Raw genomic sequence first — 14,078 nt, forward strand, 5'->3', positions numbered from 1 at the left:
TTTTCGGAATAAACTGGTTTTCTGCGTCATGGTTACTTAAAATTCATTTCTCGAGTTTCAAAACTCAAATTAAGATCCGTAAATTTTCATGAAACTAGACTCATATATATATCTACTAATTTTTTCTAGAATTTTGACTTATCCAATTAGTACAGTTTATTAGTTAAAGTTTCCCTGTTTCAAAACTCGATCAAGACCGACCTCTTCTTACTACGAACCATTTAATAAATGTAACGCCCCCACGCCCGAAACCATCACCGGAGTCAAGCTTGAGGTGTTACTAAACTTATCTTACCTTTTAAACAACTCTAAATCACTTATTTTAATTTTCATGTGATAATCATCATTCAATCATACATATTAATAAACATGTATATCATCAGCTATTTTCTTAGCTAATCACTAGCAAGTATTTACACATCATTCATTATTCATATTATACCAAAAGTAGCTAAGTTTCTATACATGCCATACCCAAAACAAAACGTCTAGTTATACCGAGTTATTTCTTTGATAGTGTGATCGGCCTCCGACATTTCCTTCGATCCCCGAGTGACTAGATAAGTACTATAAGAAGAAGAAAATAAATAGATTAAGCACTAGGCTTAGTAAGCTTACAAGCAAATAAATCACAACATTCAACATAATGGATAATTATGCATAATATCATCTAACATCATAAATTTCTTTACTTCTCAATTTCTATCTTCTTCTTTATTCCTTACCATCTTTCTTACCGACCTTTCCTTTTCATAACTATAATCTACTTTTCCTTTGCTGTTAATTCATTGTAATTTAACTCGTATCCCGACCCGTTGAACCACTCGAATACTAAGGATACTAGGGTCGCTCCTCGCTATCAATATCTCGCCAATGCCATGTCTTTGACATGGACTTACATGAATTATTCTGTCTCCAATGCCATATATAATATGGACTTACATGGCTCAATCTCGCTCCAAAGCCATATTTCTAATATGGACTTACATGGCTCATTTCTGCTTACATCTGTCAACCCTAATATCCTAACATTCCTAGGGTTCAACCGGGCTTTCTAACACTTTTCCTCTGTCACTTCACCTTAAATTCGACTCTAAATATTTTCATAACATAATATATAAATGCTGGAAATTAACAATAATAATGTAAAATAAAAGAATATTGCATTTGTGACATCCCTAAATCGACCCTAGTCGGAAAGTGGTTTCGGGACCACCAAACCGAGTCATAATAATAATTAACCATCATAATTGATGCTCATTATATGTATATATGCATGTGTGAAAATTTCGTGTTTGGATTTTGTTAATAGTAAGTGAATTTTTATCAAATAGGACTTATGTGAGAAAATTTAGAAATGTTCTAGGCAATTGTAAGGTGGCCTATTAATACATGTGGGAAAATAGTTGTCCTTGCATGTCAAATAACCCACTTCCTAAGGTGAGTGGCCGCCATGACAAGAATATGGGCAAGGGAACATGTTTCCAACATGTTTAGTTAGTGGATTATGTAGAAAAAATAAAGAAATGAAAAAAAATGAGCATGGATGCCCCCCTCTGTTGCGTGAGTAGAGGAAAAGAAAGGAAAAAAATTGTTCATCCATTCTCAAAATCTTGGCTGAAAATACTAAGGGAAAAAGGAAGGATTTTTGCTTCATGCTTGGTTTAGAAGAGAACTAGAAGGAGATTTGGTCATACTTGTGTCAAGATTAAGGTATGTTTGAGGTTGTGTCATGAGATTCATGCATGTTTTAGTTGCTAACTTGATGTTCATGTTAGCCCATGGTTCAAATCCTTGTTATGCCATGGAAATGGTATTTGGCCAAGGTTGATATTGTGTTAAAGCCATTGCATGCTAAATGTGAAGCTTGTTGATGATACATGTAATGATGGATTGACTACTCTTGAAATTTCTTTTAGCATTCTTGAGTAAGACATGGAGTTTTCTTTGTTTAACCATGACCAAAATTGAAAGGGGATGGTGTGGGATGTATTCGCCATGGCATGCTCATAAGTGCGATTTATGCTTGTTGCATGATAGGTAAAAATTTGTGTTTTGATATATGTGTATATGTGTTTGTACATGATGTTACAAATGGATGTGAAAATATATGCTAGATTGGGAAAATTTGATTAAATGTTCATGAGATGAAATTAGGTGATTAAAAGATGTTAGTTGACATTGTACATATATATATATATTCGCCATTAAAGTGAGTATGTAGGTAATGTTGAATCAAGTTTTTGGTGCATATTCGTTAGGTGTATAATCGACCAAATGGGCGATTAGTAAGAATGGTTGCGAATATACAAGCATACATATGCATGTGTAGTTGAATTATGAATGTTTAGCAAGATGGTTAAACTAGTGATTTATTGATTAAGCTCAAGGAGTTAAAGAAGGAGAATCAAGCAAGGGAAAGACGAAGGTCATCGAGTAGCCGACTTGGAACTATTTTACCCAACACGAGGTAAGTCATTAAGCACGTATTTGATATTGTTTAAATGATTGTAAAATTTATGCAATTGTGTTTAATGGGATGATATATATATATAAATGAAAATGTATGTGTATGGAGTGATGACAATTGTTGAATGTAAAAGAAATAGTGAAATGTGTAGAAAGTTTGCTTTCGGCACTAAGTGTCGGGCAATACGTGTGTACGGTGACGAGATTGGCACTAAGTGTGCGTGTGGAAATATATGGCACTAAGTGTGCATGCTGGAAATATATGGCACTAAGTGTGCGAGCTCAAGGGCATGGCACTATGTGTGCGGGCTTAAATCGCATGGCACTAAGTGTGCGAAATCGAGTATTAAGCAATCGTGTGTGCGTACTCTATATATATATATAAATATCTCCGATCGAACAATTATATGGAGGGTGTGTCTCCATCGAGTGAGTATGGACGGCGGATCGGTAAGTACCTTGAGCTCATGACGAATAGGTAATACGCTCATGCTTGGGGTTGAATTTGGTAAGCCTTAAATCTATGTGATTATTGAAATTGTATGGTTGTGCTGGAAAATGAGTTAATGTGTAAAAATGCTTCGATTATCTTGTTGTGTAGAATATGAAATGTGGATGTATGAATTGGTGCGAGATTGGACCGAAAGGTCCGAGGTATTATGGTATAGATTCGATATGGACGAGTACCTAGCCTCATTTGTTGTACATGTAGTAGTAACTTTATCGATTGGATTGACGAATGCTTATGACTTACTGAGTTGTAAACTCACTCGGTGTTTTCTTGTCACCCATTTTAGGTCTCTTGGACTCGTATTGTTATGCGTGCTCGAACCGTCGTTGAAGTCATCACACCGCTGAAATCTTGTGGTATTGTTTTTGTTGTTGAAGAACATTTGGCATGTATAGGCTATTATATTTTGTCGAATTGTGGGTTGTAAACTTTAAGCCATGTGAAAATGGCCTATGTGGTCGCCGAGTGGGATGCTAGAACCTATAGCCACGAGTCTTAGAAACTCAAATTTTGTTAAGGTGGCCATAATTTGTGTCATGTATGATGGATGATTAAGGCCAAGGAAAAATTCATGAAATTGGCATAGTCTACTGCAGTAACTGTTGCGGACAGCAGCAGTGAGATGAGATTGAAAATCACTAAAAATAGTATAAGTAGAATTAAATAGTGAGTAAATTATGGAACTGAACCTTGATGAATCTATTTTTATATGGACGAAACGAAACGACCATATGAGCAGTATACTGGGAAATATTAAAGTTCTCGTGAGACAGGGCCAGAACGGTTTCTGGGTCCCCTGTCGCGACTTTGAAAATTTACCATAAATTATCCAGAAAGAATTAGGAGTCATGCCTTATATGTACAGATTCCATTTTGAGTCTAGTTTCATTAGAAACAAACGGCACCAGTATTAAAGCCCTGTACAGAAAGATATTCAAGTTGTAACGCGCGGAGGTCAGAGCAGTCGATCCCTGTAACATGGGTGACTTTAACTAATAAACTGTACCAATTGGCCCAACCAAAAATTCTAAAAATAAATCCATGGATGGGTATATGAGTCCAAGTTCAGGGAAAATTTACGAAACCAGTTTCCGAGTTTTGAAACTCGAGATATGATTTTTAAGGCGACGGTGACGCAGTTTTCCAGCCTGTCCAGAAATGCCAAATTGGTCGGTACTTTAAGAGGATTTGTCTCGTTAACCCTCGTGTCCGACACGGCGTCGGTCACGAGTTAGGGTGTTACAATTTTATTGGTATCGAGCTATGGTTTAGTCGGTTCTAGGACTACTATAGCGCGTGTGAGTCTAGCTATACATGCCAAATTGTTAGTGCTTAATAATGTGATGACTTGACGGTTGGAATTTTTGTTTTGATTAGCAATGGAACCCGGGTAGAGAGACCTTGGCGGATGACGTTGAAAGTGTAGCGGCTGCTCCTGCAAGGGGACACCGCCTGCTGAGCCTCAGTCATCCGCTGAATAATCAAAATGAAGGGCGAAACAAGCCTTCTTCACCATGATGAATGAGTGGGTCGCGCAATATGCCCGAACCAACCCGGCTGTCCAACCATTCCCGAATTTAAATACTCCACCCCAAGAGCCCGCGATGCCTCCGATTCCATCGATCCTGTGAGGCCGAGTAAACCACCGTGGACTTGATTAGGAAGCGTGGGGCGAGGAGTTCAAGGCCATAGTTACCGATGATGCCGAAAAGGCCGAAGTTCGCTCGATAACACCATTAGAGTGTTAGATGAACTGTCATGCACACCGATGAATGTCTTAAGTGTGCTATATCCTTGTTAAGAGACTCACTTACTATTGGTGGAGGACTTTAATTTCCATAGTCCCAAATGAACGAGTTACTTGGGATTTCTTTCAATCCAATTTCGAAAGAAATACATTAGTCAACAGTTCATCGATCAAAAGCGTAAGGAATTTTTGGAACTCAAGCAAGGCGGATGATCAGATCTCGAATACGAACATGAGTTCGTAAGACTTAGTCGGTATGCTTGGGAGTGTGTGGCTGATGAGGTTGCGATGTGCAAAAGATTTGAAGAAGGATTGAATGAAGAGTTAAAGTTACTAGTGGAATTTTGGAGATAAAGGAGTTCGTGACACTAGTCGAACGAGCACTGCAAGGCGGAAGAACTTGGGAAGGAGAAGAAGAAGGCTGAATTTGAAGCAAGAGATTACCGTAAAAGATCGACGAGTAAATCTCCGTTCTCGGCAGTAAAGAGGTTCGGGAGGACACCAAGAAGTCGAGGACGATCGGGAATTTCCATTAGAGCCCGACCATTGACGGACTCCCGAGCTACTTCAGAGCTAGTGTGGGCAATAATCGTCAAGAGAGACCTGAATGCCCCAATGTGGAAGACGACACCTAGGTGAATGTTGGGGTAAGTCTGTTAATAGGGCTCATTATGGATGCGGTTCAAGGACCACTTCATTAGAGATTGCACGAGCTAGATGAGAGGAATAAGACGCAAGGTGCAAGACCTAGTGGAACAACGGTGGAGGTAGGCCCCGAGAATCTCTGGAGGTAGGGGTGGTAATCGAGAGGAGCCTCTAATACTACCGTCCGATCCGAGACCCGTGCTCTGCTAGAGCATATGCCATCCGCAAGCACGAGAGGAGGCATCCTCCCCGACGTTATCACCGGTACTTTTACTCTCTTTGATACTATTGTGATTGCATTGATTGACCCCGCTCTACTCACTCATATGTATGTGAAACCTTAGCATCCAAAGAAGACTCTACCGTTGAGTCTCATCGAGTTCGTAATTCGAGTGTCAAACCCTTTGGGTCAATACGTGCTTGTTGATAAAGTGTGCAAGAGATGCCCCTAATAATTCGAGAATCGCTTTTCCGCCGATCCGATGCTTCTACCATTTCATGAATTGATGTTATTCTTGGTATGGATTGGTGATCAGACATGATGCAAATGGTGGATCGCAAAGGAAAACCATTAATTTGAGGAGTGCAAATAATGAGGTAGTCCGAGTCGAGTCTCATCGATTTAAAAGGAGCGCCAATGATAATATCTTCTATGACCGCCGGAGATATGTGAAAAAGGTGTGAAACATACCTTGCGTATGTGTTTGGAAGTAAAGAGACGGAAAGGAAACTCGAATCGGTACCAGTGGTTTGTGAGTATTCAGATGTTTTTCCCGAGGAGTTACCGGATTGCCACCGGTTCGAGAAGTGGAATTCGCATCGGTTGTACCGGTACTACGCCGATCTCAATAGCCCCGTATCTATGGCATTAACGGAATTAAAGGAATTGAAGGTTCAATTGCAAGAATTGACGGATAGAGGTTTCGCTCGACCGAAGTTTTTTCTCCATGGGCGCTTTGTATTGTTTGTGAAGAAGAAGGACGGAACCATGAGGTTGTGCATCGACTATCGTCAACTCAATAAAGTGACGATAAAGAATAAATATCCATTGCCACGAATTGACGATTTGTTTGATCAATTAAAGGGAGCCTCGGTGTTTTCAAAGATAGATTTGAGGTCGGGTACTATCATTGAGGGTCCGAGAATCGGACATACCCAAAACCGCTTTTAGAACGAGGTACGGTCACTACTGAATTCTTGGTGATGCCGTTTGGGCTCACTAATGCCCTCGCGGTGTTTATGGATTTAATGAATAGAATTTTCAGGCCATACTTGGATCGGTTCGTAGTTGTATTTATCGATGACATTTTGGTCTATTCGAGAGATGAAACGAGCATGCTTTGAACACCGAGGCTAGTGTTGCAAATCTTACGAGATAAGCGATTATACGCAAAGTTCAAGAAATGTGAATTTTGGTTGAAAGAGGTTAGCTTTTGGGGCACGTGGTGTCCGTGACGGTGTCGTGGTGGACTCGAACAAAATTCGCCATAGTCGATTGGAAACCACCAAGGAATGTTACCGAAGTTAGGAGCTTTTTGGGGCTTGCGGTTATTACCGACGATTTGTAAAAGGTTTCTCGACGATAGCCACGCCAATGACGGCTTACTCCAAAAGGATGTTAAGTTGAATGGACGGAGAAATGTTAGAAAAGTTTCGATCAACTGAAAGCTTATTTGATGAAGCCCCAATTCTAGTGCAACCCGAATCGGGCAAAGAGTTTGTCATTTATAGTGACGCATCCCTTCTTGGATTGGGTTGCGTATTGATGCAAGAAGGGCGAGTTGTGGCCTATGCGTCGAGGCAATTAAAGCCACATGAGAAAAATTATCCGACCCATGATCTCGAATTGGTCGCCATCGATTCGCCTTAAAGATATGGCGACATTACTTATTTGGTGAGAAGTGCCATGTGTATTCGGATCACAAAAGTCTCAAATATTTGATGACCCAAAGAGACTTAAATCTGCGACAAAGGCGATGGCTCGAGTTGTTAAAAGATTATGAGCTCGTCATTGATTATCACCGGGAAGGGCTAATGTGGTTGCGGATGCCTTAAGCGGAAATCACTTTTTGCTTTATGAAATATGAATGTACACTTGTCTATCCTACCCGACAATGTGTTAGTAGCTGAATTGAAAGCCAAACCATTATTGGTACATCAAATTCGTGAAGCTCAGAAAGTCGACGATGAGTTGCTTGCAAAACGGGATGAGTGTGTTCCGAACAAGGACTCGGAATTTCAAATCGATGATGACGATTGTTTGAGGTTCAGAAGTCGTCTGTGTGTCCCAAAGAATTCAGAACTTATTCCAATAATTTTGAACGAAGCCCATTGTAGCCGAATGGCAATCCACCCGGGAGTACGAAGATGTACAACGATTTGAAACGTCGGTTTTGGTGGCATGGTATGAAACGGACATCTCCGACTTTGTTTCGAGGTGTTTAATATGTCAACAAGTGAAAGCGGAACATCAAGTGCCTTCAGATTGCTTCACCGATCACGATACCCGAGTGGAAATGGGATCGAGTCACAATGGACTTTGTGTCCGGCCGCCATTGTCGCCTAGTAAGAAGGATGCGATTTGGGTTGTTGTTGATAGACCGACTAAGTCGGCTCACTTTATCCCCGTCGTCGGATTTTTCATTGGATAAACTAGCCGAATTGTACGTTTCTCAGATTGTGAGATTACACGGGGTACCGATTTCTATTGTGTCGGATAGAGATCCGAGATTTACCTCGCGATTTTGGAAGAAATTTCAAGAAGCTTTGGGTACCAAGTTGCATTTCAGCACCGCCTTTCACCCCCAAACCGATGGTCAATCCGAACGGATAATTCAAATACTCGAAGATATGTTGAGATGTTGTATCCTTGAGTTTAGTGGTTCATGGGAACGGTATCTGCCTTTGATTGAATTCGCTTACAACAATAGCTTTCAATCAAGTATTAAGATGGCGCCTTACGAGGCTTTATACGGTCGTAAATGCCGTACCCCATTATTCTGGACTGAACTTAGTGAAGGTAAATTCTTCGGGGTTGATTTGGTTAAGGATGCCGAGCAAAGAGTTCGAGTAATTCGTGAAAGTTTGAAAGCTGCTTCGGATCGCCAAAAGTCGTATGCGGATTTGAAAAGAAAAGATATTGAATATCAGGTTGGAGACAAGGTCTTTCTCAAAGTTTCACCTTGGAAGAAGGTGCTTAGATTTGGTCGTAAGGGCAAATTGAGTCCGAGGTTTATCGGGCCATATGAAGTATCCGAACGAGTTGGGCGATCGATATCGATTAATTTTGCCCCGAGCTCGAAAGGATTCACGTTTTCATGTCTCGATGCTTGACGATATAGGTCCGATCCATCGCACGTAATTGCTCCATCCGAGATTGAGACTCACCTAATTTGAGCTATGAAGAGGAACCGGTTCGCATTATGAGGCGTGAAGTAAAAGAGTTGCGTAATAGGAAAATCCCGTTAGTGAAGGTGTTGTGGCATAAACACGGAATGGAAGAAGCCACTTGGGAACTTGAGGACTCTATGAAAGAGCGATACCCGAGCCTATTTACGGTAAGATTTTCGGGACGAAAATTTCTAAGTGGGGAGAGTTGTGACATCCCTAAATCGACCCTAGTCGGAAAGTGGTTTCGGACCACCAAACCGAGTCATAATAATAATTAACCATCATAATTGATGCTCATTATATGTATATATGCATGTGTGAAAATTTCGTGTTTGGATTTTGTTAATAGTAAGTGAATTTTTATCAAATAGGACTTATGTGAGAAAATTTAGAAATGTGCTAGGCAATTGTAAGGTGGCCTATTAATACATGTGGGAAAATAGTTGTCCTTGCATGTCAAATAACCCACTTCCTAAGGTGAGTGGCCGCCATGACAAGAATATGGGCAAGGGAACATGTTTCCAACATGTTTAGTTAGTGGATTATGTAGAAAAAATAAAGAAATGAAAAAAATGAGCATGGATGCCCCCCTCTGTTGCAGTGAGTAGAGGAAAAGAAAGGAAAAAAATTGTTCATCCATTCTCAAAATCTTGGCTGAAAATACTAAGGGAAAAAGGAAGGATTTTTGCTTCATGCTTGGTTTAGAAGAGAACTAGAAGGAGATTTGGTCATACTTGTGTCAAGATTAAGGGTATGTTTGAGGTTGTGTCATGAGATTCATGCATGTTTTAGTTGCTAACTTGATGTTCATGTTAGCCCATGGTTCAAATCCTTGTTATGCCATGGAAATGGTATTTGGCCAAGGTTGATATTGTGTTAAAGCCATTGCATGCTAAATGTGAAGCTTGTTGATGATACATGTAATGATGGATTGACTACTCTTGAAATTTCTTTTAGCATTCTTGAGTAAGACATGGAGTTTTCTTTGTTTAACCATGACCAAAAATTGAAAGGGGATGGTGTGGGATGTATTCGCCATGGCATGCTCATAAGTGCGATTTATGCTTGTTGCATGATAGGTAAAAATTTGTGTTTTGATATATGTGTATATGTGTTTGTACATGATGTTACAAATGGATGTGAAAATATATGCTAGATTGGGAAAATTTGATTAAATGTTCATGAGATGAAATTAGGTGATTAAAAGATGTTAGTTGACATTGTACATATATATATATATATTCGCCATTAAAGTGAGTATGTAGGTAATGTTGAATCAAGTTTTTGGTGCATATTCGGTTAGGTGTATAATCGACCAAATGGGCGATTAGTAAGAATGGTTGCGAATATACAAGCATACATATGCATGTGTAGTTGAATTATGAATGTTTAGCAAGATGGTTAAACTAGTGATTTATTGATTAAGCTCAAGGAGTTAAAGAAGGAGAATCAAGCAAGGGAAGACGAAGGTCATCGAGTAGCCGACTTGGAACTATTTTACCCAACACGAGGTAAGTCATTAAGCACGTATTTGATATTGCTTAAATGATTGTAAAATTTATGCAATTGTGTTTAATGGGATGATATATATATATAAATGAAAATGTATGTGTATGGAGTGATGACAATTGTTGAATGTAAAAGAAATAGTGAAATGTGTAGAAAGTTTGCTTTCGGCACTAAGTGTCTTGGGCAATACGTGTGTACGGTGACGAGATTGGCACTAAGTGTGCGTGCTGGAAATATATGGCACTAAGTGTGCATGCTGGAAATATATGGCACTAAGTGTGCGAGCTCGAAGGGCATGGCACTATGTGTGCGGGCTTAAATCGCATGGCACTAAGTGTGCGAAATCGAGTATTAAGCACTGTGTGTGCGTACTCTATATATATATATAAATATCTCCGATCGAACAATTATATGGAGGGTGTGTCTCCATCGAGTGAGTATGGACGGCGGATCGGGTAAGTACCTTGAGCTCATGACGAATAGGTAATACGTTCATGCTTGGGGTTGAATTTGGTAAGCCTTAAATCTATGTGATGATTGAAATTGTATGGTTGTGCTGGAAAATGAGTTAATGTGTAAAATGCTTGATTATCTTGTTGTGTAGAATATGAAATGTGGATGTATGAATTGGTACGAGATTGGACCGAAAGGTCCGAGGTATTATGGTATAGATTCGATATGGACGAGTACCTAGCCTCATTTGTTGTACATGTAGTAGTAACTTTATCAGTGGATTGACGAATGCTTATGACTTACTGAGTTGTAAACTCACTCGGTGTTTTCTTGTCACCCATTTTAGGTCTCTTGGACTCGTATTGTTGCGTGCTTCGGAACCGTCGTTGAAGTCATCACACCGCTGAAATCTTGTGGTATTGTTTTTGTTGTTGAAGAACATTTGGCATGTATAGGCTATTATATTTTGTCGAATTGTGGGTTGTAAACTTTAAGCCATGTGAAAATGGCCTATGTGGTCGTCGAGTGGGATGCTAGAACCTATAGCCACGAGTCTTAGAAACTCAAATTTTGTTAAGGTGGCCATAATTTGTGTCATGTATGATGGATGATTAAGGCCAAGGAAAAATTCATGAAATTGGCATAGTCTACTGCAGTAACTGTTGCGGACAGCAGCAGTGAGATGAGATTGAAAAATCACTAAAAATAGTATAAGTAGAATTAAATAGTGAGTAAATTATGGAACTGAACCTTGATGAATCTATTTTTATATGGACGAAACGAAACGACCATATGAGCAGTATACTGGGAAATATTAAAGTTCTCGTGAGACAGGGCCAGAACGGTTTCTGGGTCCCCTGTCGCGACTTTGAAAATTTACCATAAATTATCCAGAAAGAATTAGGAGTCATGCCTTATATGTACAGATTCCATTTTGAGTCTAGTTTCATTAGAAACAAACGACACCAGTATTAAAGCCCTGTACAGAAAGAAATTCAAGTTGTAACGCGCGGAGGTCAGAGCAGTCGATCCCTGTAACATGGGTGACTTTAACTAATAAACTGTACCAATTGGCCCAACCAAAAATTCTAAAAATAAATCCATGGATGGGTATATGAGTCCAAGTTCAGGGAAAATTTACGAAACCAGTTTCCGAGTTTTGAAACTCGAGATATGATTTTTAAGGCGACGGTGACGCAGTTTTCCAGCCTGTCCAGAAATGCCAAATTGGTCGGTACTTTAAGAGGATTTGTCTCGTTAACCCCTCGTGTCCGACACCGGCGTCGGTCACGAGTTAGGGGTGTTACAGCATTTATTTACTGTAAACTTACCTCGATACAAAATGTGACTAAACTTTACAATTTAGTCCTTTACTTTTTCTTTTCCCCGATCTACTCTTGAATTTTGCTCTTCTTGACCTATAATAGCAAATTTAGCTTATTTAATATCAACATTTATCAAAACAACCCTTTACTCAAATTTTGGCAAAATTACATTTTTGCCCCTAAACTTTCACATATTTGCACTTTTGCCCCAAGGCTCGTAAATTAAACTTCATCCTATTTTCTTATGTTTTATGACATGCTGATCATTTTTCCCTTCTATGGCAACATCAAATTCACACACTAACATGTACTTATGACTATTAGGTATTTTTACCGATTAAGCCTTTTTACTCGTTTTCACTTAAAACCAAGTAGCACAAGTTGTCTAACATAATTTAAAACCTCATATTCCATCATAAAACATCAAAATACACAAATTTCACCCATGGGTATTTTTCCAAATTTGATTCCTAACTTAAATTATTGCTAGCATAAGCTTTATCGAGCTAACGGACTTAAAAAACGTAAAATCATTAAAAGCGGGCTTGGAATCACTTACTATGAAGCTTGAAAGTTGAAGAAACCCCAGCTATGGAGAGAGGTAAGGTTCTGCTGGTAACTTGAAGAAGATGATACAATTTTATCATCTTTTTACCTTTTATTAATGTTAATAACCAAATGACCAAAATGCCCTCCTTACTAAACTTTCAAAAATTCCTTCCATGTCCTAATTTTGTCCATGAACTTAAAATTGGTCAAATTACCATTTAAGATCTCCTAATTAATATTCCAAAATAATTTCATACTAAAAACTTCTAGAATGCAAGTTTTGCAAATTATTCGATTTAGTCCCTAACCTCAATTTAATCACTTTATGCATAGAATTTTATCACGAAATTTTCACACAATCATGTAATCATACCATGAACCTCAAAATAATAATAAAATATTTTTATTTTATTTTTTTACCCTAAATTTGTGGTTTCAACCCTTTGCTCCATTTAGGCCCTATTTCGAATGTTACATTTCTCCCCTTTAGGATTTTCGTCCCGAAAATCTTACCTGTGAAGAGATATGGGTACTGTTTTCGCATAGCCTCTTCGGGTTCCCATGTAGCCTCGTCTACCCCATGTCTATTCCATAGTACTTTCACAAGTACAATACTTTTGTTCCTTAATTGCTTTACCTCTCGAGCTAGAATCTTTACCGGTTCTTCACCGTAAGTCATGTCTGGCTGAATCTCAACCTCTGTTTGAGAAATCACATGTGACGGATCTGAACGATAACGACGTAGCATAGACACATGAAATACATTATGAATCTTCTCTAACTCAATCGGTAAAGCTAACCGATATGCTAATGGTTCGACTCTCTCAATCACTTCAAACGGTCCAATAAAACATGGACTTAGTTTGCCTTTCTTGCCAAATCTGAGAACTTTCTTCCACGGGGATACTTTCAAAAAAACTTTGTCACCAACTTGATATTCGATCTCTTTTCTTTTAAATCGCATCGACTTACATGCATCTCAAGTCGCTTTTAAACAATTTCGATAACTTTCACTTTTTCTTCCGTTTCTTTAACTAGATCAACCCGTAAATCGGCTTTCTTTAAGCTCATCCAATATAAAGGTGTGCGGCATTTACGTCCATACAAAGCTTCATAAGGTGCCATCTTCAAACTCGATCGATAACTATTATTGTAGGCAAACTCTACTAATGGTAAATATTTTTCCCAACGCCTTGAAATTCCAAAGACACAACATCTAAGCATATCTTCAAGTACTGAATAACTCTCTCTCGACCGACCGTCGGTTTGAGGGTGGAAAGCAGACTAAAACTCAACTTTGTGCCCAAAGCCTTCGTAATTTCTTCCAAAACCGTGAAGTAAATCTTGGATCTCTGTCTAAAATGATCGATAATGGTACCTTGTGTAGTTTGACTATCTCTGACATATACAACTCGGCCAACTTGTCAAATGAATAATCCATACGAACTGGGATAAAATGAGCCGACTTCGTTAACTTATC

General features: G+C 39.1%; 1 long non-coding RNA gene across 1 annotated transcript; it reads right to left on the reverse strand.

Annotated features, from left to right (window-relative positions):
- Positions 1–317: 317 nt before the first annotated feature.
- On the reverse strand, positions 318–12,689 carry LOC128283413 (uncharacterized). Its single transcript, XR_008273751.1, has 2 exons — positions 12,609–12,689; positions 318–567 (listed from the first exon to the last, which is right to left on the reverse strand). It is a non-coding gene; the product is annotated as an uncharacterized LOC128283413 (long non-coding RNA).
- Between the last annotated feature and the right edge of the window lie 1,389 nt (positions 12,690–14,078).

Source organism: Gossypium arboreum, chromosome 11 (assembly GCF_025698485.1).
Source record: "Gossypium arboreum isolate Shixiya-1 chromosome 11, ASM2569848v2, whole genome shotgun sequence".
Lineage (NCBI taxonomy): Eukaryota > Viridiplantae > Streptophyta > Magnoliopsida > Malvales > Malvaceae > Gossypium > Gossypium arboreum.